Source organism: Vipera berus (genome assembly GCF_964194415.1).
Source record: "Vipera berus genome assembly, chromosome: 2".
In the NCBI taxonomy this organism is placed as follows: Eukaryota; Metazoa; Chordata; class Lepidosauria; order Squamata; family Viperidae; genus Vipera; species Vipera berus.
Window position 1 is genome coordinate 218,696,226 of NC_138203.1, and position 25,870 is coordinate 218,722,095.

At 42.7% G+C, this 25,870-nt stretch overlaps 1 protein-coding gene across 1 annotated transcript in view; it reads left to right on the plus strand.

Annotated features, from left to right (window-relative positions):
- The first annotated feature begins 15,979 nt into the window (after positions 1–15,979).
- Positions 15,980–25,870, plus strand: part of SEMA3B (semaphorin 3B) — a 54,327-nt gene continuing 44,436 nt past the window's right edge. Inside the window, exon 1 of the mRNA XM_081317717.1 lies at positions 15,980–16,171. The gene's annotated coding sequence lies outside the window, so the exon portion shown is untranslated. The remainder of the gene's footprint in view (positions 16,172–25,870) is intronic.

Below are 25,870 nucleotides of genomic sequence, written 5' to 3' on the forward strand. Positions count from 1 at the left end.
AGCCTGTGCTGTCTAGATTTGCCATGGCTTTCCTCCCAAGGAGCAAGTGTCTTTTAATTTCTTGGCTGCAGTCCCCATCTGCAGTGATCTTGGAGCCCAGGAAAATAAAATCTGTCACTACCTCCATTTCTTCCCCATCTATTTGCCAGGAATTGAGAGGGCCGGATGCCATGATCTTGGTTTTCTTAATGTTAAGTTTCAACCCAAGTTTTGCACTCTCCTTCTTCACCTGCAACAAGAGGCTCTTTAGTTCCTCTTCACTTTCTGCCATTAGAGTGGTATCAACTGCATATCTTAGGTTGTTGATATTTCTTCCGGCAATCTTAATTCCAACTTTTGATTCATCAAGCCCTGCCTTTCTCATGATGTGCTCTGCATATAAGTTAAATAGGCAGGGCGACAGTATACAGCCTTGCCGGACTCCTTTCCCAATTTTGAACCAATCAGTGGTTCCGTGTCCAGTTCTCACTGTTGCTTCTTGGCCCACATATAGGTTTCTCAAGAGACAAATAAGATGGTCTGGTATGCCCATCTCTTTAAGGACTTGCCACAGTTTGTTATGATCCACAATCAAAGGCTTTAGCATAGTCAATGAAGCAGAAGTAGATGTTTTTCTGGAACTCTCTAGCTTTCTCCATGATCCAGCATATGTTGGCAATTTGATCTCTAGTTCCTCTGCCTCTTCGAAATCCTGCCTGTACTTCTGGTAGTTCTCGATCCACATACTGCTGGAGTCTAGCTTGTAGGATTTTAAGCATAACTTTACTAGCACGAGAAATGAGTGCAATGGTGCGATAGTTTGAACATTCTTTGGCACTGCCTTTCTTTGGAATTGGAATGTAAATTGATCTTTTCCAATCCTGCGGCCACTGTTGAGTTTTCCAAATTTGCTGGCAAATTGAGTGTAGCACTTTTACTGCATCATCTTTTAAGATTTTGAATAGCTCAGCTGGAATACTGTCACCACCACTAGCTTTGTTGTTGCTCAACCTTTCTAAGGCCCACTTCACTTCACATTCTAGGATGTCAGGCTCGAGGTCAGTGACCACCTCATTGTGATTATCAGGGATGTTAAGCTCGTTCTTGTATAGTTCTTCTGTGTAATTTTGCCACCTCTTCTTAATCTCTTCTGCCTCTGTTAGGTCCCTGCCATTTTGGTCCTTTATCATGCCCATTTTTGCATGAAACATTCCCTTCATCTGTCCAATTTTCTTGAAAAGATCTCTGGTCCTCCCTATTCTATTGTTTTCTTCTATTTCTTTGCACTGTTCATCTAAGAAGGCATTCTTATCTCTTCTAGCTATTCTCTGGAATTCTGCAATCAATTAGGTGTATCTTTCTTTTTCTCCCTTGCCTTTCGCTTCCCTCCTTTCCTCAGCTATTTCCCCCTAATCCTTCTTTTCATTAAACAGACATACCCAATTCCAGCAACCGTTCCTTATATGTTTTAGCCTCCAGTCCCCTAATCATCTTTGTTGCTCTTCTCTGTACTCTTTCTAGAGTCTCAATATCTTTTTAACATTGTGGCAACCAAAACTGGATGCAGTATTCCAAGTGTGGCTTTACCATGGCATTGTAAAGTGGTATTAACACTTCACATGATCTTGATTTTATCCCTCTGTTAATGCAGCCTAGCACTGTGTTGGCTTTTTTGGCAGCTGCAGCACACTGCTGGCTCATATTGAAGTGATTGTCCCCTAGGACTCCAAGATCCCTCTCACAGTTACTACTACTACTATTAATCACCTATATTATAGATGTACATTTGGTTTTTCTTGCCTAAATGTAGAATCTTACTTTTTTCACCATCGAATATAATTTTGTTAGATAGTGCCCAATGTTCAAGTCTGTCCAGATCCTGCTGTATCTTAAGCCTATCTTCTGGAGTGTTGACTATTCCTGCCAGCTTGATGTCATCTGCAAATTTGATGAGTTCCACATCTATCCCCTTGTCCAAATCATTGATGAATGTTGAAGAGCACTGGGCCTAGAACAGGGCCCTGGGGCACCCCAGTACACACTTCTCCCCATGTAGATGCAGTTCCATTGAGGACCACATGCTGAGTACAGCTGGTCAGCCAGCTATGAATCCATCTGGTGGTGATGCTGTCTAAACCACATTTTTCTATCTTATCAAGTTGTAGGTTGTGATCTACTTTATCAAATGCATTACTGAAGTCCAAATAAATTATATCCACAGCATTCCTCTGGTCCGCTAATTTTGTCACTTGGTCAAAGAATGCGATAAGATTTGTCTGGCATGATCTGTTTTTGACAAACCCATGTTGGCTTTCAGTAATGACTTTGTTTGCCTCTAAGTGTTCGCTAATTCGTTGTTTGATTATCTTTTCCAGAATCTTCCCAGGTATTGAGGTCAGGGTGATAGGTCTATAGTTTCCTGGAACTACTTTTTCCCCTTTTTTGAAGATGGGAACTACATCAGCTCTTTTCCAGTAGTTCCCCAGCACTCCAGGATCTTTGAAAAATATAGTTCAGTGGTTCTGAGACCACATCTGCCAGTTCCTTGAGACCTTGGGGTATAATCCATCTGGTCCTGGTGGTTTGAACTTGTCTAGGCTGGGCAGGTGCTCACTTACCATTTTCTTGCCTATCTTATCTTGTATTTCTAATCTGTTTTTATGGTACTGTTTTTGATAGGTTGGACTGTTTTTCCATTTATGTAAAGACAGATGCAAAAAATGGGTTAAATAGTTCTGGTTTCTCCCTGTTGCTTGTCACCTTCTTGCCACTTTCCCCCACTAATGGACCAATCATTTCCTTAACTTTTTTTTCTTTTTCTTTTTCACTTTGAAAGAAGTTTTTTTGTTGTTATTTTGTGACTTTGGTCGCAAGCCTTAATTCATTTTGAGCCCTAGATTTCCTCACATCAATATGAGTGGGGAAGCACAATGTGATCTATGTGACAAGATTTAATTGTACTATGTAAACAGCAATAGCACTTAGACTTCTATACCACTTCCCAGTGCTTTACAGCCCTTTCTAAGTGGTTTTTAGAGTCAGCATACGGCCCCCAACTCTCTTTCTGAGAGTTATTGGGGCCACGTGGAGGTTTATCTGTGCCCTCAGGGTCACCTGAATAGTGCAAACCTTCTTGGAACTCCTTTTAGTGAAACATCTTCGAGTAAAAACAAAGTCCAGTTGCCTTTTGAAAAAACACCTTTGGGGCAACCATGACCTGGAAGACTGAAAATCTCCATAGACATTTATTCATTTAGTCCACATCCTGTCTCCAGGACCTCATACTCAGGGACCGTATCAGTTAAGGGAATAAACATCTACATTTTCTGAAGTGGGCAGAAATAGAGAGACTCTGACTGTGGAAAGGTTTTGCATGCTTACTACAGTCATGATGCAATAACAGTATTTTGGTTCATTACAGATAATTATTACCATGCAAATAAACTTCATGGCAATTAAGATGTCAGTACTGGATCTTTTCCCTGGAGAAATGTAAAAAAATATAGTATCTACCAATTTGACTTCTGACTTTTCTTAAGGAATGTGTTTGGGGGGAAAAGGGTGGGGAGAGAGATTCACAGTTCAGCAGAGTTGTATCCAAGAAGTTCAACAGGGTGCCTTTAGCCAAGTGTTTTTCCATTTTCAAGCCACTCTGTTCAATCGCTTATTTTCTGTGCAAAAGAACAAAAGACAGTTGACACTAAAAACATTCAGAAACAAATGGTGCGTGTCAGACTCCCACGGAATTCTGTTGCAGGTCTCAAAAGTGGTCATTTCTTAACAAAAAGATTTCAAAGGAAATCTTATAGATTGCTTGGGTAGAATATTATCAGCAAGTTTGAATAAATTCAAATTAAATTAGGGGCAATTTTATCACAGAAACTAAATTAGCATGGGAAAACGTAGAGGTACTGCACATCTTAGTTCCTTAAGTGCAATCTATGAAAATGAAGTAGTAGTAGTAATTATTCAGTATTATTTAAAACCAAGTGTAGTTTCTTCTACATTCTTGTCATTTAAAAAGAAAGGTCGATTTGGGGTACTGAATGGGTACTGAATGGAGGAACATACTGTATACTTGAGAGTAAATTGGGCTTACCATGTAAAAAATGGTTGTCACAGAGTCAAAATATAAAAAGTCTACTTGATAAAGTTAGGGTTCTGAATTCAAAACTTCTCTTTTTTTTCTTCATTTCTATCTCTGGCTTTTCCGGGGTTACTATTAATACAAAATTAATACTATTGATTTTGTCTTTATACTGCTATTAAAAATTTATTTACATTATTCATACATTGTGATAAGCCCTTGTTTGTTTTTGTGATAAGCCTTTGTAATAAACCTTTGATTTTTTGAAGCCTGAAGCAAATAGGTATTCAGGTTAAATTGTTAAGTATACAAAGGAATTTGCCATTTCATGGTTTGTGAGTGTGATTTCTTTATACTATCCTGGCAATGTGCCTTTTTAGTTGCTCTTGATTTGTGCTCAATGGATTGGTTGAAAACTTCAGCAGGGGCAGCTTCCAATAATAATAATAATAATAATAATAATAATAATAATAATAATAATAATAATAATAATAATAATAATAATAACAACAACAACAACAACAACAACAACAACAACAACAACAAGAAGAAGTTGGAAGGGACCTTGGAGGTCATCTAGTCCAACCCCCTGCTCAGGCAGGAAACCTTATACCATTTCATACAAATGGCTGTCCAGTCTCTTCTTACAAACTTCCAGTGTTGGAGCATTCACCACTTCTGGAGGCAGGTTGTTCCAAAAGCCAGGATATTCTAAAGGAATCATGTTTCACTGGGCATACATCATACTAAGTTACAATTACAATCAAGATATTAACAAGAGATCACAGTTGCATGCAAACTGTCCTGTGCAACTTGATCTGTTCACTGGTCTTGCTTGCACTCTGTAGCTGAGTGTGTTTTATGAATTTATTGTACCACATAAAGGAGCCCAAGATACTCTACCTGCCTCACAGTGTTGGTGAAAGGAGGTGCTGTCCGTCAAAAGGCATTTTCTCTGTCCTACGAACATGCCTAAAGAAGTCTTATAGACCAAGCACAATACGCTCTGTGGAAACTATCTCTCCCTTTAAGGATCTCGGACACAGAGTTCATTTGGACTCGGGGTTTTCACATGGTGGTAAGTACAGTAAGGGCTGGTAAAGTTCTTGAAGAATCTATTCTTTAAGCCTTGGTCAATTTTTTTTAAATCCCATTTATATCCCGCCCTTCTCCGAAGACTCAGAGCAGCTTACAATCTAAGAAGCACAAATCAATGTGCTTAGCAATAGCCTTCATTCTATGTATATGCCTGCTTATTAGAGCTTTCGCCCCCCCTTATTAGGGCTTTTGCCCCCCCCTCCTCCCAAGCGCATTATTACAAAGTCAGCTTATTGCCCCCAACAATCTGGGTCCTCATTTTACCTACCTCGGAAGGATGGAAGGCTGAGTCAACCTTGAGCCTGGTGGGATGCGAACCTGCACTAATTGCAGGCAGCTGGTGTTACTTAAGGAGGCATTAGCCCACTGCTCCACCAAGAGTTATCTCTTGTCATAAAGTATCAAAAATAGGCAACACCATGTATTGTCCTTTCAACACTCAGAGGACTGAACTCCTGTTACTGTGAGTTATCACGGCATTCCCATAGTGATATATCGCTCATTTGCTCACTCTATCTCCATCCCTCCAGCCAGTCTTAGTGGTTTCATATATGCAGAAGAAAACCCAGGAGACCTCCTCAGATAGGGCTGCTTAATCTAAACAATTCTCCAAGCCCAAACTACCAAATGGCCAGGGGCTGGGAAGTGTTGGCACTTCTCTCTTCTGGAGTGGCTGAGATCACCGAGTCCTCTACATAAGAATGATAAAGTGACTGCTCTAGTTGTTTTTTGTCCTCTGCAGATGAAACATGCTAGAGCAGAAGGTACCAGAGAAGTGTTTGAAGCTCATAGATACACAGGATTGAAAAGCTTCATCCACGGTGAAGCATTTCACCGTGGATGAAGATCAACCAGGAGAAAGATCAACAGATTCCTGGACAATCAAAAACTTTTTTGCCTTCAGACCACAGTTCTCTCAAGCCTACCCACATTTATCGGTTTCTACGAGTCACCACATAGCTTCCATATCTCATACTGATTCCACTTTTCCCCTTCCAAAGAGTTTATTGGAAAAACTTTAGAAATAGGTCCAATATGCTGTTGCAAGAGATGGAACATTTATTATCTTACAAAAATAAATTCACTCAATTTTTCTGAACCCTCCCCAGCTGTTATTAAAACTTACTTCCTAGGCAAGTTGTCAAGATGAACATCAGGGATAGCTGCTTCCCTTCAGTTTAGATGCTGCAGTAAACTATACTTAGATTGGCTTGGTTCTGAATTCTTTTGTTGTGTAGAACCCCACTGCTATGGTTTGCAAAATATGGCTTATGGCTTACGAATTCAACCAGTTTGATTTATTCAAGAAATAATGGTTAAGCAAACAATAATTTAACTTGAGTGAGCCCAGGGTTAGAAGGGATTTTAGTCTAGCCTCATGCTAGTGCAAGGATGTAGTATTGGAGAGAAGCTGCTGGATTCTCTGTTTTATACTTCCAAGGTTGACTCAGCCTTCCATCCTTCCGAGGTAGGTAAAATGAGGACCCAGATTGTTGGGGGCAATTAAGCTGACTTTGTAATAATGCCGCTTGGGGTGTGTGTGAAAGCCCTAATAAGCAGGCACATACATAGAATGAAGGCTACTGCTAAGCTTGTAAGCTGCCCTGAGTCTTCGGAGAAGGGCGGGATATAAATGGAATTAAAATAAAATAAATAAAAAATCAGTACTGCACTTAAATTTAGTTAACATATATGACCCTCACCTTGCTCCACTTTTAAAGATGCTGCACCATCTTCTCATTTGAGCATACTCTGATTGGATATAGCTTTAAGGTGAGAAGCATAGTTTAAAACAGGGGTCTTCAAACTTGGCCCTTTTATGACTTGTGGACTTCAACTCCCAGAATTCCTCAGCCACAAATCATAAAAGGGCCAAGTTTGAAGACCACTGGTTTAAAACAAGCCAATACATATCTTGCCCTTCCTGTCTTTTAGAGTCAGAATCTGTACCAAGCCTCAGGTTGTGAGAAAGGCCAGTGTGCTGTGGTAATTACTGTATAGGATTTGGACTGGAGAGAGCCAAGTTCTAATTCATGTTTAGCCATGGAAACTCATGGGTGACTTTATGCCAGTCTCTCTCTCTCTCTCTCTCTCTGCCCAACTTATCTCTCAGGGCTGCTATTATGGCAGTCAAAGGAAAACGCTGTACACTGAACCCTCAGAGAAAAAGTGGGATAGAAAACTAACAAATAAATCCAGAAAAAGGTCATTTTTCCTATCTGGGGAAACATTAAGAGGCAGCATGTGAAGGTCACCCCCAGAGGTCTTTTTCTCAATCCCATTTTATCTTAAAACTGATTGCTGAAATGGGACTTCAGCTCTCAAGGACTTGCAGCGCTCACTGTTCTGTGGGGCTGATGTCAGTGGAATGTCAAGTTATTCCTGTTTATGCTTATTTATAGAGCGAAAGTCATCTCTCCCTTCACTCCTTCATGTCCCCATCTCTTCCCTGCCAAGGTCACAAAAATGTCTGAATTACAGCATATCAATACTATGAGAGGCTTCCCTGCATTGGAGCTCTCCAGATGGGTTGGGCTCAGCTCAGCTTATACCAAACCAGGGCAGCCACTGGCCACGTAAGAGCTGACAGGTCACTGCAGAGCAAATGATGACAAGAGTAAAACAGTGCAGAGGTCAGTGTGTGAATTGGCATCCTGTAGGTGCTGCTGATAAGAGGTAGAAAGATGGAAAAAAGCAAAGTACCAATTTGCCCCGAAGTTGGACAACACTTGCTATTTTTGGACACAGGACTGGAAAATAGGAAGCTTCAAAGATTTTTGTTTTCAATTCTTTGGAGGGCAGCCAGGCATCTGGGATACAGATGATCAGTGTAAGGGGGGAGGGGAAATGAGCAGCTCTCTCTCCACCAATCAGCCAGGTATTGCAATATCTTAAGGAACATTTCTATATGGCTTTGTGTGATAACACTTGTCCATCTTCTGCATCTTAAAAACTCACGTTCGTGCATGAATTGCTTTCTCTACTTGCACCTGGCATGCCTTTCTATCTCCATCTGCATTTATGATGTACCTTTGACATATATGATGTACCTTTGACACATATGCAAGGAACTAAGACAAATATACACATTCCTCCTTTATTATGGACAACTGTAAAGAAGGTTAATGCTCATAGAATGACATACTCTACTAGCTAAGACCAGTAGAACAATGTAATTGCATAAAGGAGAAACCTATTTATGCCACTAATCTGTTAGCATTTAAGGTGCCATGATATTCTCTATGTACTCACTACTTCCTAAAATTTGAATACAAACTTTTCTAAAGTTGGCAATTCCAGAAAAGCCGTGTTGAAATCCTGTTTTCTCAGAGAAACTTGTGCTCTCTTAGCATAATTCAAAACATGCCTGTTTATTTAATTTTGCTTGTTTTCTTATTATGTCCAGCCACTTCTAATGTGCAATTGAATTTACATACTATGCTGAAGCATATCTCCCAAGTTTATTTATTCTACTTAGGATCATACCAGTGGTCAATTCCTAAAACAATGTGAACTAAAATATGTAAATCTAAAAACGCTGACCACTGAATTAAGTACACTTAAGCCTATTGTCTTCAAGACCCTTAATGCCACTTAATTCGATGCTGGATTGTGTGCAATGTTAGCTACTACGAAGGTATGCATAGCAGGATATTTTACAGCTCTCAAATTGCAATCACATGGTATTTTAATTAGAAAGTAGGCTTTAAATAAATGGCATTCACCTTTGGCTAAGTATTCACAGGATTTGGCTATAAATCTTAAATTTAGATACAACATTTTACAATGTAAAATAATATATATGGCTAACCTGCTATTCCAGAAAGTTCTTGAAAGCATGTACGACTAAGTTCTAAGAAGTAGCTCTCTTTCTGCTATAATACAGCAACTGCTACTTAACACAAAATGCTTTTAACTTAATTTGCCAGATGCCAAGGGTTATACAGATATGAAATTATTTCACAGCTCTGCTGGTGTTGGCTGCTTTCTGTTAAACAGATTGGTAACCAGGGCATTTTCTAAGCAACAGCTACTCTGATTTCATGAAGAGACTCTTTTTTTTTACCAGCATTGCCTTGTACAACAATGACTTTTGACTCCTGAAAAGTTCCCAATTGATAACGTTTGGTTGCTTGGATTCATACAAAATGAAATACTTAATTACATACTGCACAGCTAGTTTTGGAATTTACCAACTTGGTGCATGCTGATGGGTATTAATTTACTTAACTTTAAAAGGCTTAAACAAAGTGAGTGAGGATAAGCTTATAAATGCTGCCCAGTCATGACAACTGCATGCTGAAGAACTTACTATTCTCAAACAGCCTGGACTAATTAACAGACTAGGGATGTGTGTGTTTGTTTGTGTGTGTTTTTAGGCATTTTTTTCCCACATGAAAGATGCTATGATGTAACCACTAAGCCATCACAGGATTTTGTTTTAACCTTTTGAATGATCCAGCCATTGTTTCAGAAAACATGCTTAGCATGGTATGAAAACCCAGCAAATGATGATTGTTTCAGTTAATGAGGGTTGGATGATGGCTTAGTCTGATTTGTGAATTCAGTCACGACTTCAGTTCTGGGTTATTAGTCTGATTTTTCTGAACCAAGTTCTGCAATGTGTACACACAGAGAGCCAATGTTATTCCTGATACATATATCTATCAATATCTACATACAAACATATTCAGATTCAAAAGTATTTGCATATTAATTGGAAACAATATTGCAGAGCCATCATGTTCCATGACTGGAGGAAGAGGAGTACCCGAGGAAGAGGAGGTGAAGGGATGGTCATGTAAGACCTAGGAAAGCTCACTGAAGAAACTCCTTTTGTAGGCATCTTTACAATTGCTTTAAAGCAGGGGTGTCAAACTGCCGGCCCACGGGCCAGAGCGTCACAGAGAAACCGCGCCCATCCCATTTTCGGCAATGGGAAAAAGTTCCGATACGTCGTGAGTTTGACATGCCTGCTTTAAAGGGCTCTCTTCCAGCCCCTGCTTGCACACTTTGTGCTGCCTCCCACTGCTTAGTAACGAGGCCAGAGGCCAGTGCCACCTTTATAGTTGGGAGGTTGAATTGTGGCTTCCCTTAGCTTTATTTTCCCTTCCACCAAACTTCATCAGCTGAAAGGAAAAATACCCACCAACCGCTCCCCTGAATATAGGATGGACTGAGGCTGGGGGAAGGGTCAGAAAGTGGCAAGATTTTAGGGAGTACTAGAGTAGCAGCTCAGCCGCCTGTCAACCTTGCCCCTGGTTTGGACCTATACTTCAAACGGGACCCGGCTGCAGGTAGTCCCTAACTTACAGCCATTCCTTTAGCGACTGTTCAAAGTTACAACAGGGTTGAAAGAAAGGGACGTATGGCCTGTCCTTGCACTTAAGACCATTGCAGCATCCCCACAGTCGCATTGTCCAAAGTCAGGGCAATCGGGATGTATTTATTACAGTTTCCTGCATCATTTGATTGACATTTGTGACCTTCCAACCAGCTGGCTTCCAACCAGCAAGATCAGTGAGGGGAACAGAATTCACTAAATGACCATGTGATTTCATTTAACAACTGCAATGTTTTGCTTGACAGTGGCAAAAAGGTTGTAAAACCAGGTGCAACCTTGCTCAGCAAGGGAAACTCACCATCCCGACTGAGATGGTGAGTTAAGAGCGACCCTTACCGGCTCTACCATATCCATTCTCCTGCAACAGAACTCACGCAGCACATTCTAATCTGAATCTTGACTTTCTGTATGTTGTGTTTATGGGTAGAGAGAGTTGGATTTTTCCCCTCCCCTTCCCAGATTCTGTAGCAAATACTTGAAGGAACCCATGGAGGACGGACATCAGCGATAGAAACATGCTCCGTGCTGCAGGACCACACAAGAGCAAGAACACCTTTTGAACAGTGCCATCCACAAGGACTGCTTGCTTGGGAGAGAGGAATTTGCATCCAATAGAAGACAGGCGCCTGTCTCTGGCTGCAGGATGGCAATCTGGCCAGGCACAATGTCCTAATCAGAATAGAGCTGGAAGGAACCTTGGAGGTCTTCTAGTCCAATCCTCTGCTCAAGCAGGACAACCTGTTGCATTTCAGACAAGTGGTTGTCCAGTCTCTCCTTAAAAACCTCCAGTGATGAAGCACCTGCAACTTCTGGAGGCAAGCTGCTCCACTAGTTAATTGTTCTCATTTTTTTTTAGAAAGTTTCTTCTTAATTCCTTCTCTCCTTGATTATTGTTTCCATTCATTGTTTCCTTACCCCGTGAGCCCTGATGCAATCCTAGTGTAAAGTCACATGCTTCACATAGAGACGGACACAGAGCTGGGGTAGAGATGAGTTTATTCTGAACAGAACGAACTGGGGAAACAGGGAAGCCTGGCGTCTATTTGTACCTGCCCAGGTGGATGGCATCCAATCAGTTCAAACCTGGGCTTCCTGCCAGTGCAGGTGACAATGGGTGTAGATCCTGGCTTCCCACCAGGCTGACCATGCCTGGGGCTGTCAACAGCTTAACTCATTAGGCTTATCCTGAGTGAGCAGTTATCGCCCGGAGCTGTCCAGCCCCTCTGCTGATCTGCACCATCAGCCTCCTGCTGTGCTGTCCTTTGTGTATGCTGGGAGGCATACACTGCACCTACATTTGCTCATTTGGGAGTAAACTGAGCTTAGTGGGTTTCCTTACTGATTTCCAAAAAAACCCCTTCTGCTTCTTCCCTTCTGCTTCCATGGAAACCAGGTGTCTCATCTACCTGCACCCGGCTCAAAATGTTCACAGATGGCAGGGCTGAGAGACCAGAGGGAAGGAAGCTGGCCTGTAGAAGCCAAAAGGGGTGAACTTTGACTTGAACAATGTCATGTCATTCGTATAGCAAGACTTGTCTCAGGAGGAAAGGAAAAAGGCGGCATCTAAACTGGAACTGCTGAAGTTGAATGTGTGCCACCACTCTGGCAGGCTGGGAACAAAATAAAAATGTTATCATGAGATTTTAGGGGTCACAATAAGGCTTGATATGATACGAACAAGGCAATATTGACTTGTTCTTTTGAATCTTAGCAGGGCCTCCCATGAGCAAGATTAACATATGCACACACACATACAGTTGTACAATTGGTTTGCTTTCCAAGTCTCATGTTTAATGCCTGATACTGCCAGATCTGCAATTACTTCAAGATTCTAGTAACAATAGAGAGAATGGATAAAAATTAAGGAAATGACCAAACCAGTAATCCTAGTAGGGCCAATCTCAGAGTAGTTTGTACCACTCAGCTGAGAAAGTGACATTAAAAAATGCAGGACACATTGTTATCTTCTAACTAGAATTGTTTATTCATCTCCCCTTCCTCAAAAAAAACCTCAGAGCAGCATATATTCTTCTCACCACAAGGACCTTGTGACGTAGACCTAACAGGTGACAGCTGAAGCATGACTTGAAAACACAAATATTCTCAGTCTTGTTTCAGCACTAATCACTATATTATTCCAGCTCTCTAAAATTAGGATGTATTCTAAGCTGAAGGCAGCAGCAAAGAGGCTACACAGAGGTGGAGAAAACCATATTTGGTTTAAAGCAAAGAACACGTTCTTAAAAGACAGAAATTTACTGTTACAAAAGATTCTTTGTTAGTTTTGCTGTGACAGATTAATAAAGCTACCGCAGTAGTAGATGTTATTAGATGAGCTGATATTAAAGAACTGAAAGAATACAATTTGATTTGAAAGAATACAATTTAACTCCTTCACCTCCAGTCTGACAAGTGTTTCAGTCTAGACTTTTTAAGAAGGGTGTGAAAGCAGGTTGCCAACATCTTTTTTTCAATCCACATTCAATTTTGAGAAACAGGGTAGGGGTTTTACCCTCCCCCCCCAGAAAGACTATGAAAAAAGGAACAATACATATATACAGATGTGTTAGGAATATTCTCTCAGAACTCTCTCTCTCTTCTCCCATGATAAACACAGGAGCTCATTTGGCCCGTTGATTTCCCAGCAGTCAGAAAAGCCTTGTCTTGTAAAGCACAATAAATTAGGCAATTGTATTCTGATAACTAAGCAAAGGAAAGTTACAAGCCCTGCAGGGGAGCACCAGCCGGTAACCTGTTCTGCAGGATGCTGGCATGGGGTGCGGGGTGGGGGAAGAAAGACCCCCGCTTGCTTGCTTGCTCGTGGGAGAGTGGGAGGAAGAGAGAATGCCTTACAGTAAGCAGCCATGAACTTTCTCAGCACCCTATGCCAAAGACTGAGCCTCTGTTAGCTGAATGCAAGGTCAGAAGGGCCCCAGCATTTGTTCCACCCCCACTGCACTCACAAAGGAGTCCCAAGAATGGACAATGGAAATGGCAAATACTGGGGTCGTAGAGCTCTGAGCAAAAGGAGGCCCTTCTGCGAGTCATATTGCTTGGGTGGGTGCATCATCTTCTTGGCCAGCTGCCAGCCATGGGGAGGAGGACCACAAATATAAGAAAGGAAGAAGGCTGCATTTACAGGGAACGTCATGTAAAAATAGGTGGGCATCTATCTGAGTTATCGGTCTGAGCCACATCCCAGGTGGAGCTTAAGTACGATGCCAGGCACGGCAGAGAACATCACTTCACTGCTAACAACTCTCCTTCCCTCTTCAAAAAAGTTGGGTATCTGAGGCTTATGCATTACTGTGATTCCCCCAAAGAACAGAAGAATGTCAGAGTAAGAATCTGCATGCACACATAAGCCCATGCCCTCTTCCAAGGTCATCTTACAGAATCCATTTAATCTAAATGGACCGTCCTCTCCAGTTGTCAAGCCCTTAAGGCAGAGGTCCCCAACCTTTTGGGCACCAGGGACCGGTGGAGAGAGGTTTTTCCACGGACCGGAGGGTGTGTGGTTTTGTGGTGTGTGCTTGCATCTTGCGGATGGGGCTTTGTTTTTTTGTGCTGGCATGCCAAGGCCCAGTACTGGTCCACGGACTGGGGGTTGGCGACCCCTGCCTTAAGGTAAAGCAGACTAGAAACCCAAAGTGATGAACACTAATACCACTTTTATAATATGGTTATAGTGACAGAATCTCACAAGTCAAAATGTTCCCCTACCTTCCCTATCTTTAGCTTCATGAGAACTAGTGAAAGTCAAGCCTGAGATGCTTTCTCAAATTACATTTCCGCTTTGGACTCAAGTTGCTGATCATTGTCTTGGTTGCGGCTGTCCCTCCCTCACCCTCTTTTCTTCAAGCTTTTAGAGCTCATTACATCAGTATTCCTGGTGGGAAGAGGACCAGGACACATTGCAACATCACCTGTGACTTGGCTGGAGGAACTTCAACGTAGCCATTCGGCAGCTACACTCAGCCAGTCTTCCCTGCCAGGTATTCACCAGCCGACTTAATCTTTCCATACCCAGCTAGCACAGGCTCCGCTAACCTGGACCGATGAGAGAATTGGGGATCCACATATCTGGAGGATACGCCTTTGAGAACAGCGCTGTCCTGAAAAGTTCAAGGCTGAGGTGATGTAGGTTCAATCTTTAGACTGTTTCCATTTTTAAATTGTGGAGGTTGGGAAACGCTGCTCTAGGAGCTCAATGAACTTAGCTTAGGTCCGCGTTTCTCAAACTTGGAAACTTTTAAGATGCGTGGACCTCAATCCCCAGCTGGGAATTCTGGGAGTTGACCCCACAAACAGTAATGTTGCCAGGTGTGAGAAACCTTGAACCAGATGCTCCGCAGCATCACTTCAACCTACTTCAAAACCATTCCTGCTGCCAAAGAACGACCGTGCTATATAGGCTCTTATAGCCGCAAATCAAAAGGCAGCCGATGTGAGGAGAATCGTGGGGAGATGGGGGAGCGGGGAGATTGGTGTGTCGGTACTTCCGCTTTGCCTTGAAGCCCTTAAGATAAGCCGGACTAAAAACAACAACAACAACAACGTGGTGAATGCTGATGCTTCCTTGACAGTATGGGTAAAAATTACAGAATCTCATAAGTAGGAATACTCTTCTTCCCCCACCTCCCCCTCTTTATCTTCATCTAAAAACCTACTTATTTGAGCAATCCGGCCTGGTTTGATGGGTTTGGGGTTGGGTTTTTAACATGGTTTTAATTATTGTATATATCGGGCATAATTATTTAATTGTTTTTTTTTAACTTTTGTACTTTGTTTTTTTTTTAATATTTATTGCCCTGTACACCGCCCTGAGTCCTTCGGGAGAAGGGCGGTATAAAAATTTAATAAATATAAATATAATATAAATCACTTTACCTACCAGATAGAAAACCAAAGGGATGAAAATAAAGAAAAGGAGGGGAAAAATGGATTTGGTCGCTGGGTAACCAACGAGCGGGAAGCGCTTTCCCCTTCTCTTCCTCCCTCTCCCAGACGCCCGGAAAAACAGAGGGCGAGAAAGCTTAAAGCAGGGGTCTTCAAACTTGGCCCTTTTATGACTTGTGGACTTCAACTCCCAGAATTCCTCAGCCAGCTTTGCTGGCTGAGGAATTCTGGGAGTTGAAGTCCACAAGTCATAAAAGGGCCAAGTTTGAAGACCCCTGGCTTAAAGGCTCTCTCGGGCGGAGAGACGGGTCCTTCGGGTTCAGCTGAGTCGGCAAGGTGGCCTCGGAAGAGTGGATGGGCTCCGCTCTCGGGCCAGGGCCCCGCGCTCCGCTCCTGCCCGACGCCTCTGCTGGCTCCCTCCAGGCGCCGAACGGAGCCCCACCCAGCCGGGGACTCTCGGGCGCTCGACGTGCGCGGCGGCTACTTCGGACCCGCCGCTTCAGCCAGTTCCTCCTCCCCTTTCGCTTTTGCCGGCGCTCCGGGTTGGGAGAGAGAGAGAGACAGAGAGAGAGGCAGGCTGAGGCAAGCGGGAGGCAGAAGGGAGGGAAGGTGGCCGGCAGCCCTTCGCGCTTCAGCCCCGCAGCCGGCCAGTCCGGCTGAGGAAAAGCAACCCCAGGGAGCTCCGGTGGGATCTATCTCTGCTTGACCGGCTCCCCTTCGGATTCGGAAGTGGCGCTGAGCGGCCGGCAGGGCTGCGGGATCAGGTGGGTTCCACTTCCTCGTCTCTTCGGCCCGTTTTGGAAAACGGGATGTCGTTGTTGCCAACCAGCGAACCGCGCCGATCTCTCAGACGGCCGGCCGTCCGGCTGGCTTCGAGCTATTTGCTGCCTGAAGGAAGAGAGAGCCTCTCTCTCCCCCGGGCCGGACGCGACTGGGGTTTGCCGGAGATCTGGAGAGCGAAGGAGAGAGGGGGGGAAAGGGCTTCCCACTTGGGTTAGTTGCCCAGCGACAAAAGATCCCCTCGCCAGACATCGATCGCGGGGACCTGCCTGGAAAACTCTAGGTATGTTTGAACGGTAACTCCCAGAATCCCCGAGTAAGCTTTATTCCGGCTGGGCACCGCTTTGCCCATCGAAATCTTCGCTCGCGTTATTCCACTGCTGAAGGCTGAAAGCAGGGGACACGGTGGCACTATCTCCTCCGGGTAGGGTTTAGAGCGGCATTCCCTTGCCTTTGGCAAGCCTGGGGGAGACTTGTTGTTAGGTGCTGGGAAGAGACTTGGACCGTGGAATATTAAAGGGGGAAAAGAATTTTAAGGTCACGTGGTTCTTCACCATCCCTCCCTTCCCCATTTCAGAGCCAGGGGGAAATCTCCCCGTCATGGGGGAGTGAAGGTCCTGGATCAGAGGTTCTTAGGATCAGAGTTTTTCGTTCCCGAAGGTCCTACGGAAGGGTGTAAAATCTTGCACGGTGAGGGTGAAGTTGGAAGGCATACTCCCAGGATAACGTTTTCTAAATATTGACAAAAATCCTGGAGGAGCCAATCCTTGGACTGAATGGCCCCTGTCCACTTTGAGATGAGGAGATATGTCTTTGTAGACCCAGAAATGGTGGTCCAGGTCACAGGAGTAAGAGAGTTGAAGTGGCGCAGATCCCTTCTTGCAAGTGATGCTTTATCAACTTGCTGGCTCTCCTGGTTCTGAGGAAGAGATGGGGAACAGCAGGGATTTACTCTGCATTCACTGCTTAGGAATCTTGCTTTTTGGAAACCAGATGGATATTCCGGGCATCAGCATTTCTCTCTGCAAAGCCAGCCTGAGTGGAAGGAAGCCAAGCCTTTGTGGGACAGGGCATATTATTTTGGGATGGGGTGGGGGGGGGTTGGAGGAACATAGTCGTATTTGTTGCTTTCTTTTCCTTTGCCTTCTGCATTTAATTTTGTATCTTATGACATAGACAGAGTAAGGATCTGAGATTTAAAATTTATGTGGGCTGATATGCCTGAGTCAATACCAGCCTCTATAGTAGCTCTCCTGTTTTATTGCTCTCAGGTGTGATTGGTGTCTAGAATTATGGGAGGAAAGATAGAATCATAGAATTGGGGGGATCTTAAAGGTCATCTAGTTCAGCTCACTGTTTGATGCAAAACGTTCAGAACAAAAGCATCTCCAACAAATGACTGGATCGTCACTACTTCAAGGCCTGCTGAGAAAGGAAAAAAACCCATTATTTCTTTTTTATTATTAGACTATGCCCATCCTGCCTCTGGTTCACATATATCCAGGTCTTCTAACTTTGGCTCATGGGACATGTCTCCAATAAATCTGACAGCCTTCACTTTCCTCTCTAATTGTATTCCTATTTCTTTACATCTTTCTAAAAATAGAGTACCGCAAACTAACCACAAGACTCCAGTTGAGATTTGTCTTCTGCATTGGAGACAGATGCAAGTACTTTTGAGAGAGTTAAAAGGCATTTGAAAGAATAAAGATAGGCTTTGGAGTATTCAAACAACCAGGTCTCACTATCTAGAAACATATTTACATTTATTTATTTATTTATTTATTTATTGATTGATTGATTGATTGATTGATTGATTGATTGACTGACTGACTGACTGACTGACTGACTGACTGACTGACTTACTTACTTACTTATTTACAAAACACCAGGTTTGGATTATTCAAACAGCCAGTTTCCTCAAGAACATTCTCACTATCAAATTATATATATGTATATATTGCAGCTAGGGCAGGCCAGATTGTTCTAATGGTGTGAATATATAACAGAAATTGAGGTCTTAGCTTCCTGGCATCTGAATATATTCATCCAATTAAGGCTAATTGATGTGGTGTGATTTCTTTTTTCTTTTGCATTGCAGGTTAAGATTCTTTACATTAGGAGATAGTCAATTCTCTTATTTGGCTTATTATCATAGTGAAGTTGAGTCTGCATAAAGGTTTCTTCTTGCATTACTCATATAGGACACCACCCATTTGAGCCCAGTTCCTGATGAGTACATCCACACACTTTTCTTGGCAATAGGAAGCACTATTATCTCCATTTTTCTTTCTTGCTTTATTATATTTTTTATCCCACCTTTATTACTTTCTAATATGGTGGCAAATATACCAAATACTCCTTAAGGCAGGGATGGCAAACTGCCGGCCTGTGGGCCAGATGCATCATACCGAAACCATGCCCCCCCCCATTGCCGGCAATGGCAAATAAGTCACAACACGTCACGGGACATTGCGAGTTTGACACCCCTGCCTTAAGGGAAACCTAGAACTCACAGTCTCTGTTTTAGGACAATACTGTAATAAACATTATTTATGTGTTTTAGGAAACTTTTTCAACTGTGCAATTCAGCCTACAGCCCTGAGATTCCAAGGATGGCCCCATCCATGTCCTCTCCAAGGCTGACCTCGCCCAGCTTCCAAAACTGGCCGAGGTCAGTTAGATGCTGCCACCTGCTGAGAGCTCACATTGTGTGCCTCCACTTAAGCCCTTATGTGGGCCAGTTCATTGGAGCCACAACCTTTCCCCTGTAAAGCAGAGCATTGCCTAATAGAACTTTACACTTCTCCTTTTCCCGTCTGTTTGATCTCCTTCTCCTCTGCAGAGTGGAAGGAGGCCCCAGCATGCAGGAGTAGACCTTACGTCGGTTCAGTTTGTCACCCAGTCCATGTACAGTAATAAACAGGCTTCCAGCCATTTTTCTGGCATTGCTTCTTTCTCTGGCAGCCACCATGACTATGAATCTTTCTTTTAAAGGAACAGTGCATGTAACTTTCAAACTGAGCTGGAGAACCTTCTCAGTAGTAGCACTCATTTCAAGGATTCTGTTATCAGCCGTAAGAAAACACAGAATTTGTTGGGCTTTTATCCAGAGTGACATCAGAGCTATCTTTTTGCTTTTAAAGAACCTCAGGAACTGCAGAAGAAACCTCTGGGGAGGCAGAGCAGAGTTCCATATGCCCTGAAGGGTGAAGTTGTTCCTGGAGAAAAATTGGCCATTAGATTCAGTAGTCAGATTTTTTTAAAAAAAAATGCAAATAGAGCCTTTCTAGATAAATGACCCTTCCCATAACTTTCCATTTTCTTCAAAAGTCAGTGCATTTTTTTTCTTTGTTGGGAAAGTGTGATGAAGTCCCAAAGAGTTATTTTAATTTAAAAATGTATACACTACCCTTAAAGCTGAGTGGGGTTTTTTTTTCAAATACACTGAAACCACTATCTATACAATATATGAGTGATGGCAAACCTTTTAGAGACCGAGTGCCCAAACTGCAACCCCAAACCCACTTATGTATTGTCGGGTGCCAGATGGGCGTGACCCACTGGGTGGGTGTGGCCCATTGGGTGGGTGTGGCCGATTGAGTGGGAGTGGCTGCAGTGGTAATGGCAGACTGGGTGGGACTAAAAAGTACAATCAATTCCAACTTTGCGAGATCTTGTTTTTTTCTGTCAGAAGTTGAAATTGATTGATTGATTGAACCTTTTTTTTTGTTTGCACATGGTGGCGGAGGCCTAAAGTGAAAAGGTTTTATAAAACCCAGCTGAAGGCCTAGAACTTGGGCAACGGTACGCGTGCCCACAGAGAGGGCTCTGCGTGCTACCTGTGGCACACGTGCCATAGGTTAGCCACCACGGCAATATATGAACTGTGAATCCACTAAAGCTGATATTTTAGTTTGAAGGGTTCCAGGCAAGTCATACATTAAATATGCTTTTACATATATATTTAAAAGCAAAGGCTGAGCCTGGCATGTCAGAGGCCGCGGGGAAGGCTTTTCAAGAGGAAGGACAACCTCTGGGGTCCAGCTCTAAGGTTGCCACTTGCATCCTGGAAGAAATCCCTGAGATAATTATGGTGAGGATGATTTTACCTGATTAAAGTTAGTGCCTTGAATTTTAAAATATTGATCCAGGTGATTCTTTCAAACGTTAAAGGCTGCATCCCTCAAAATCAGTCCTGCCTAGGGAGGTTTCAGGCCCCCTGGGGCTCAGAAAATAAATTGCTTGCAAGAACAATCAGAAACTCTTTTTCTCCCCAAACATCTCCCAGCCAAAACCTGATAAAGATGGGGGGGGGAAAAACCCCCAAACCCTCTGGGAATATTGGAACCTGTTTGGACCACGGATTTAATTTTGCTTAATAACTACCAGAAACAGTGTGCTGCAGTCTTCCCCAAGCAGGCACCCTCCAGAAAAGTTCGGTCTGCAAAGCCAAGCAGCATGATCAAAGGCTACAGTTGAAAGTGATCTTGCTAGACTTTCTGGTGAATGGAGTCTGGCTAGGCAGACTCCCAAGACTAGTGCCTGTTTAGGGAAGAACATTATCAATCAGATGGCCATTGTCTCCCTTGAGAGTGGAGCTTTAATTTAGAACTCCACTCTCAAGGAAGACAATGGCCAGAAGGTAACATTCTCGTCATGACCTCTAGAGGGCAGTGATGGATATTAGAAATATGAGTGAGCTGCAGTAATTTTGGGAACTGATTATTATAGAAATATACGTCAAGAGAAATGGATTGCCATCCTTGTGTGAACTAGAGCAGTTGAAAAAGAAAATTAAAATGGCCCAAAATTAAAGAACACATCCCCCCAGGAGATGGCATCATTAAAAAGTTTTCAACAAATTGTGTATCACACCAGACAGTCAGAATTTCTGTATTTATTCTTTGGGATGAAGAATGGCAAATAGTTTGGGAGACGATTTGTATGCTGCCATTCCCTGGAGTGCTTCCTCACTAGCCCCTGTTTGCTCCCCAGGTCCATTCCAAACAATTTGAATGAATTGCAATTGTCTTTGCTGTTCCTATCATTAAATGACATACTGAGATCACAAAGAGAGCTCTCAGACGGTCAGTTGCCCCCTCCCCTGACTGCCAAAGGTTTTGGAGAAACAGAATATCCTCCTCCTCACAGGATGCAAAAAAAAGGAAATAAAACCACTGCTCTGCTTCATAAATGCACACCCATGTTGTTATGATGAAAAGCTAGGAGAAGGATGGTGATTTGCAAAGTAAGGAAAAAAGTGTGTGTGTGTGGGGGGGGGAAATGTCCAAGTTTCCATCACTTTATTGCATTTGAAAGTGAACTTGATTGCTTTCTATTGGAAAAGTGTGCTTTGCCAAATACATCTAAGCATGTTTGCATGCTGCAATAATAGACCGAGCAAGAAAAAGTGTTAAATAATGTAGACAGGATCCAGGAATTTCATTTCAAAATACAGGTCAGGTTGGTTGAATTGCAGAATCCTACAGCTATTCCTTCCTACATAATAAACCAGAGAGAGAGAGAGTCAGCTGTTGGAGTTTTGCCTGATTCTCCTTCTCTGCTGAGGGGGACAGAGTGCAAAGCAACAGGTTGCTTAGGGGATTTTTTTTGGGGGGTGGGTGGGTTAGGGTTAGGCTTAGGAAGCAAGGAGATAAGAATCCCTCCCAATGGGAGAACAGAATGCCCACACATTTGAGCAGTGCAAAATTACTTAATTTCGATTTCAAATAAACTGGCATAGGGTCAAAAACACCCCCACCACCCCCAGTTCGACAGAGGTGTTTAAGAAGTTAAGAAGAAATAGGGCAATTTGATCCATGCATTTATGAAGGTAGATTGTATAAATCAGGAAGTGCAACACGGTGCTCAAAATGTTACTGTTTTAAAAAACAGGTCCTAGGTCTCTTTCTACTGTCGTGTAAAGATACCAACCACACCATCCTCTCAGTGGAGTCTGAGTGTCTAGGGCTGTTCAAAGCAATGAAAAGGGAGAGTTTGGAAACACATAAGCCCAAAGGAAGCCACTTTCAGCAAAGCATATGAACCGGCTGCGCTCATTTCAAGGATTTTAAAGGTGCAGAAGGAAGCCTTGCCTGGATGTGCACATGCACAGAGATCCCATCTGGCACGATTACCAGCAAAGCAGCTCTGGGTGCACATAGTCCCATCTGGGAAGGCAGCCAGGGACAATTTTCAAACTAGCCCCCCAGCCTTGCAAAGGACGGGGCAACATTGAAATGGAGGAATCAAAGATAATCCTGATCTAAGAAAAGATATTTCCCCCCCACAAAACTACAGTCAATAGTTCTTAATACTTGTTCTTCCTTCCTATTTTTTTCTGAGCAGCAAGCACATCAAGCTTTAATATAGTAGTAAATATCATTTTCTCCTCCTATGAATTCTTCTATAGGTAAACATTTTGTACCGAAGAAAAAATTGGTACAAATGTTTGTATTTTGCAACCCTTACAATTCCAGCAATTGTTAATATATTTCTCATGGTTTTGCTATTAGTAAGTTATGGGAAGCAACTATGCAGAACAACAGAACTCTTCCCCTTAACTGCTAATGGAGACCTATTTAGAACTTAGTTTGTTCTGGGTAAATGTGTGCTAAATTGTCTGAATACTGAGATTTCACCCCCTGATACTGGCCCATCTTTCTGAATAGCCATTCAGTTTTTCGTGCCTAAGAAAGGACGGCCGTGAAGTTCCTGTTTCATATTTCACAAAAACTTAGAAATTGGCGTTTGCTTACTACACTGAATAGCTGGTCACTAACTTTGGCACCCAGTAGCAATTCATGCATTTGCATTGTACCCCTAGTTTTCTCATAGCACGGTTTGCTTCTCAGCTACAAATTGGTGCATCCAAATGTCAAAGGAAAAGCCACTGTAATTAAGTCTGCTTAAGTAGTGATTATGAGCACTATAGTACATTGGAGGGGAGTGTAGCTGTAGAGGAAGCTGCCTGCTTCCTTTCCATCTGCAGGGCTTTTCTGAGCTACCCTTACTTAGATTGAAAAGGCAAAGTACTATTATCTTGGCTCTGGTAGAGGATAATCCTGATACAATAGTCACATCAGTCTTACTTTCTGCTGTAAGAAAGAGAGAAAGAGAAAGAGAAAGAGAAAGAGAAAGAAAGAAAGAAAGAAAGAAAGAAAGAGAAAGAAAGAAAGAGAAAGAAAGAAAGAAAGAAAGAAAGAAAGAAAGAAAGAAAGAAAGAAAGAAAGAAAGAAAGAAAGAAAGAAAGAAAGAAAAGAGTTCCCCCTCCCAGGATCAGTTCTAATAGCAGAACATATTAAACCTTGTTTTCTTGGCCCTTATTTTTATGGATAAAGTTCACTTCCCAAAGTGGGAAGGCAGAGGTTTGTAGAATGGTGGACAGAGGTTTTGAGCACTGACATCCTCCGGTAATTTCTCTGGGATCTGAAGTCACTGAAAAGTACTGCTAAGGCACAGCTGGACTCACATGGCACATTACGTTCTGCTTTGATGTTTTATTTGCTGGGTGGTTCAGAAGGTCTGGAAAAATTGGCATATAAATTTATCTGTAAAATTCTTCCCAGGCTGCTGCTTACCTCTGAATACAACTGTCCCTTCCAGGCACTGCCACGGTGTATACATTTCTGGATGAGTAATAAGAGAGCAGGTCAAAGAAGCAAAGGGATCCTCGTTAAAGGAAGACAGCAAAGAATGAAATCATTAGTGGGCTGGTTCAGTGTGATCAGTTTACATGCTGCAATAAGTCATATTATTATTTTTCTTTTTCCATTCAATTGTATCTGGTTGTCGGAGACTGCCTGAACAAGTCCCCTACAGTTGGCAAGGTTTTTCAGAAGCGATTTGCCATTGCCTCTTTCCCAGAGCTGAGAGAAAATGACTAGCCCAGAGTTACCCAGCTGGCTCTGTGCCCAAGGCAGGACTAGAACTCAGGTTTCTAGCCTGATGTCTTAACCATTACACCGAACTGTCTCTTGATCATATCCTTAATCACGGACTATTGAATAAATCACATTTTGGAGGGTTCATATTGTGCTATGGCAGCAGACACTGTCTATGAACTGTCATGACTAGAATAATTCTCTAAAGCAGGGGTCTCCAGCCTCAGCAATTTTAAGCCTTGTGGACTTCAACTCTCAGAATTCTCTGCCCCGCCCCCCCTGGCATGGCTGGCTGGGGAATTCTGGGAATTGAAGTCCACAAGTCTTAAAGTTGCCAAGGTTGGAGACCCCTGCCTAAAGCAAACTCAAAGAAACTATGTAGCACGACCTAATGTAGGAACCAGTCTATGTCTTGAAAAGATTGTGAACAGCTCAGACCCAAACTGGGATAATGAGAAGGGGTACAACTATTTCCTCAGTAGAAAGTTAGCCAGTCAAATAGTAAGCATGGTGGTGGAAGGGTTGGCCCTGTAGGATGGGTGCCGACACAACTACTAACTGTCCACAAACGGGATGCAGTGTCATTGAAAAACACTAGTAAATCTAATGTGAAAGAAGGTTTCACGAATCATTTACAACTCACTAACTAGATTAATACTTGTTCTAAGCCCATGGTGCAATTTGTTTGATTCTGGCATCTTGGGCAATGTGAACCCAGTTGTGATATGTGATCCTATCAATGATGGTTTATTGGACAAAAGTTATTAAACAAGCATGGCTCATCTTCTGTTCCCTGAGCTAAGGATATCACAGATATCCTTTTCCACTCCTTCAATATGTTTTATGTTTAATCAAAAGAGATAGAAAGTTGTAAGAGTTTTTGTCTGGAAAGGCATGACTAATCTTGCCTTCATCTCTTTCTGTGCTGCTCTCTGTGCTGTCCATTGACTTTTCATAGAATAGTGGTCACTTGCTAGATGAAAGGCAAATCCATCCAGTCTTTTTAAAATATCCCAGCCGGTAGTTTAAAAAAAAAAACTTGTGATCTTCTGCTCGCAATGGCTATAAAGAACAGTGCAGGCTGTCTTTTATACTGTTGGCTTGAACCTATCACAATGAATTATCAATAATCTCCTACATCTTTCAAGTTCCAGTGCTCCTGCCTTTTGTAGCCCAAAGTGTAAGTGTTCTAAATCCTTGACAGAGTGTGCTTGCTCTGTAATCCTGCACGGTCACATAGCTCACACTTGCTCAACAAAGGGAGTGTTCCACCACCACCATTTTAATAAGTTGTAATAAAGCCTTTATTTGGAGGAGGAGGACTCTTGTCTCCAGTGATCACGTCATACAGCCCATATGGGCTGCAACTCACAGGTTTTGACTTTGATTAGGAGAATTCCATGAGCCCAGAAAAAGCAATTTGCACAAGACAGCTGTCAAATTCTGCCTGAACATCTACTCATCTTTATGTGTGGGTGTGGAGGCACACTTTTGAGTGAGTGTTGAGTCCTGGCAACTGTCTGGAGAAGCCCCTGTTTTCTGGGCAGGATTTTTGGAAGTGGTTTGCCATTGCATTTTTCCTATAGCTGAGAGAAAATGATTGGCACCCAGTTGGCTTCATGCCAAATTCAGAGCTAGAACTCACATCCCCCAGTTTCTGGCTTGTTGCCTGGCTCTCCTATCACATCTATTATCACTGAATTCCTGTACCTCTTACATTGCCAATATGAAAAGGAGAATCAACTATTTTAAGGGGAAAAAACATATTGGGGAGTGTATATAAAAAAGGAGAAATAA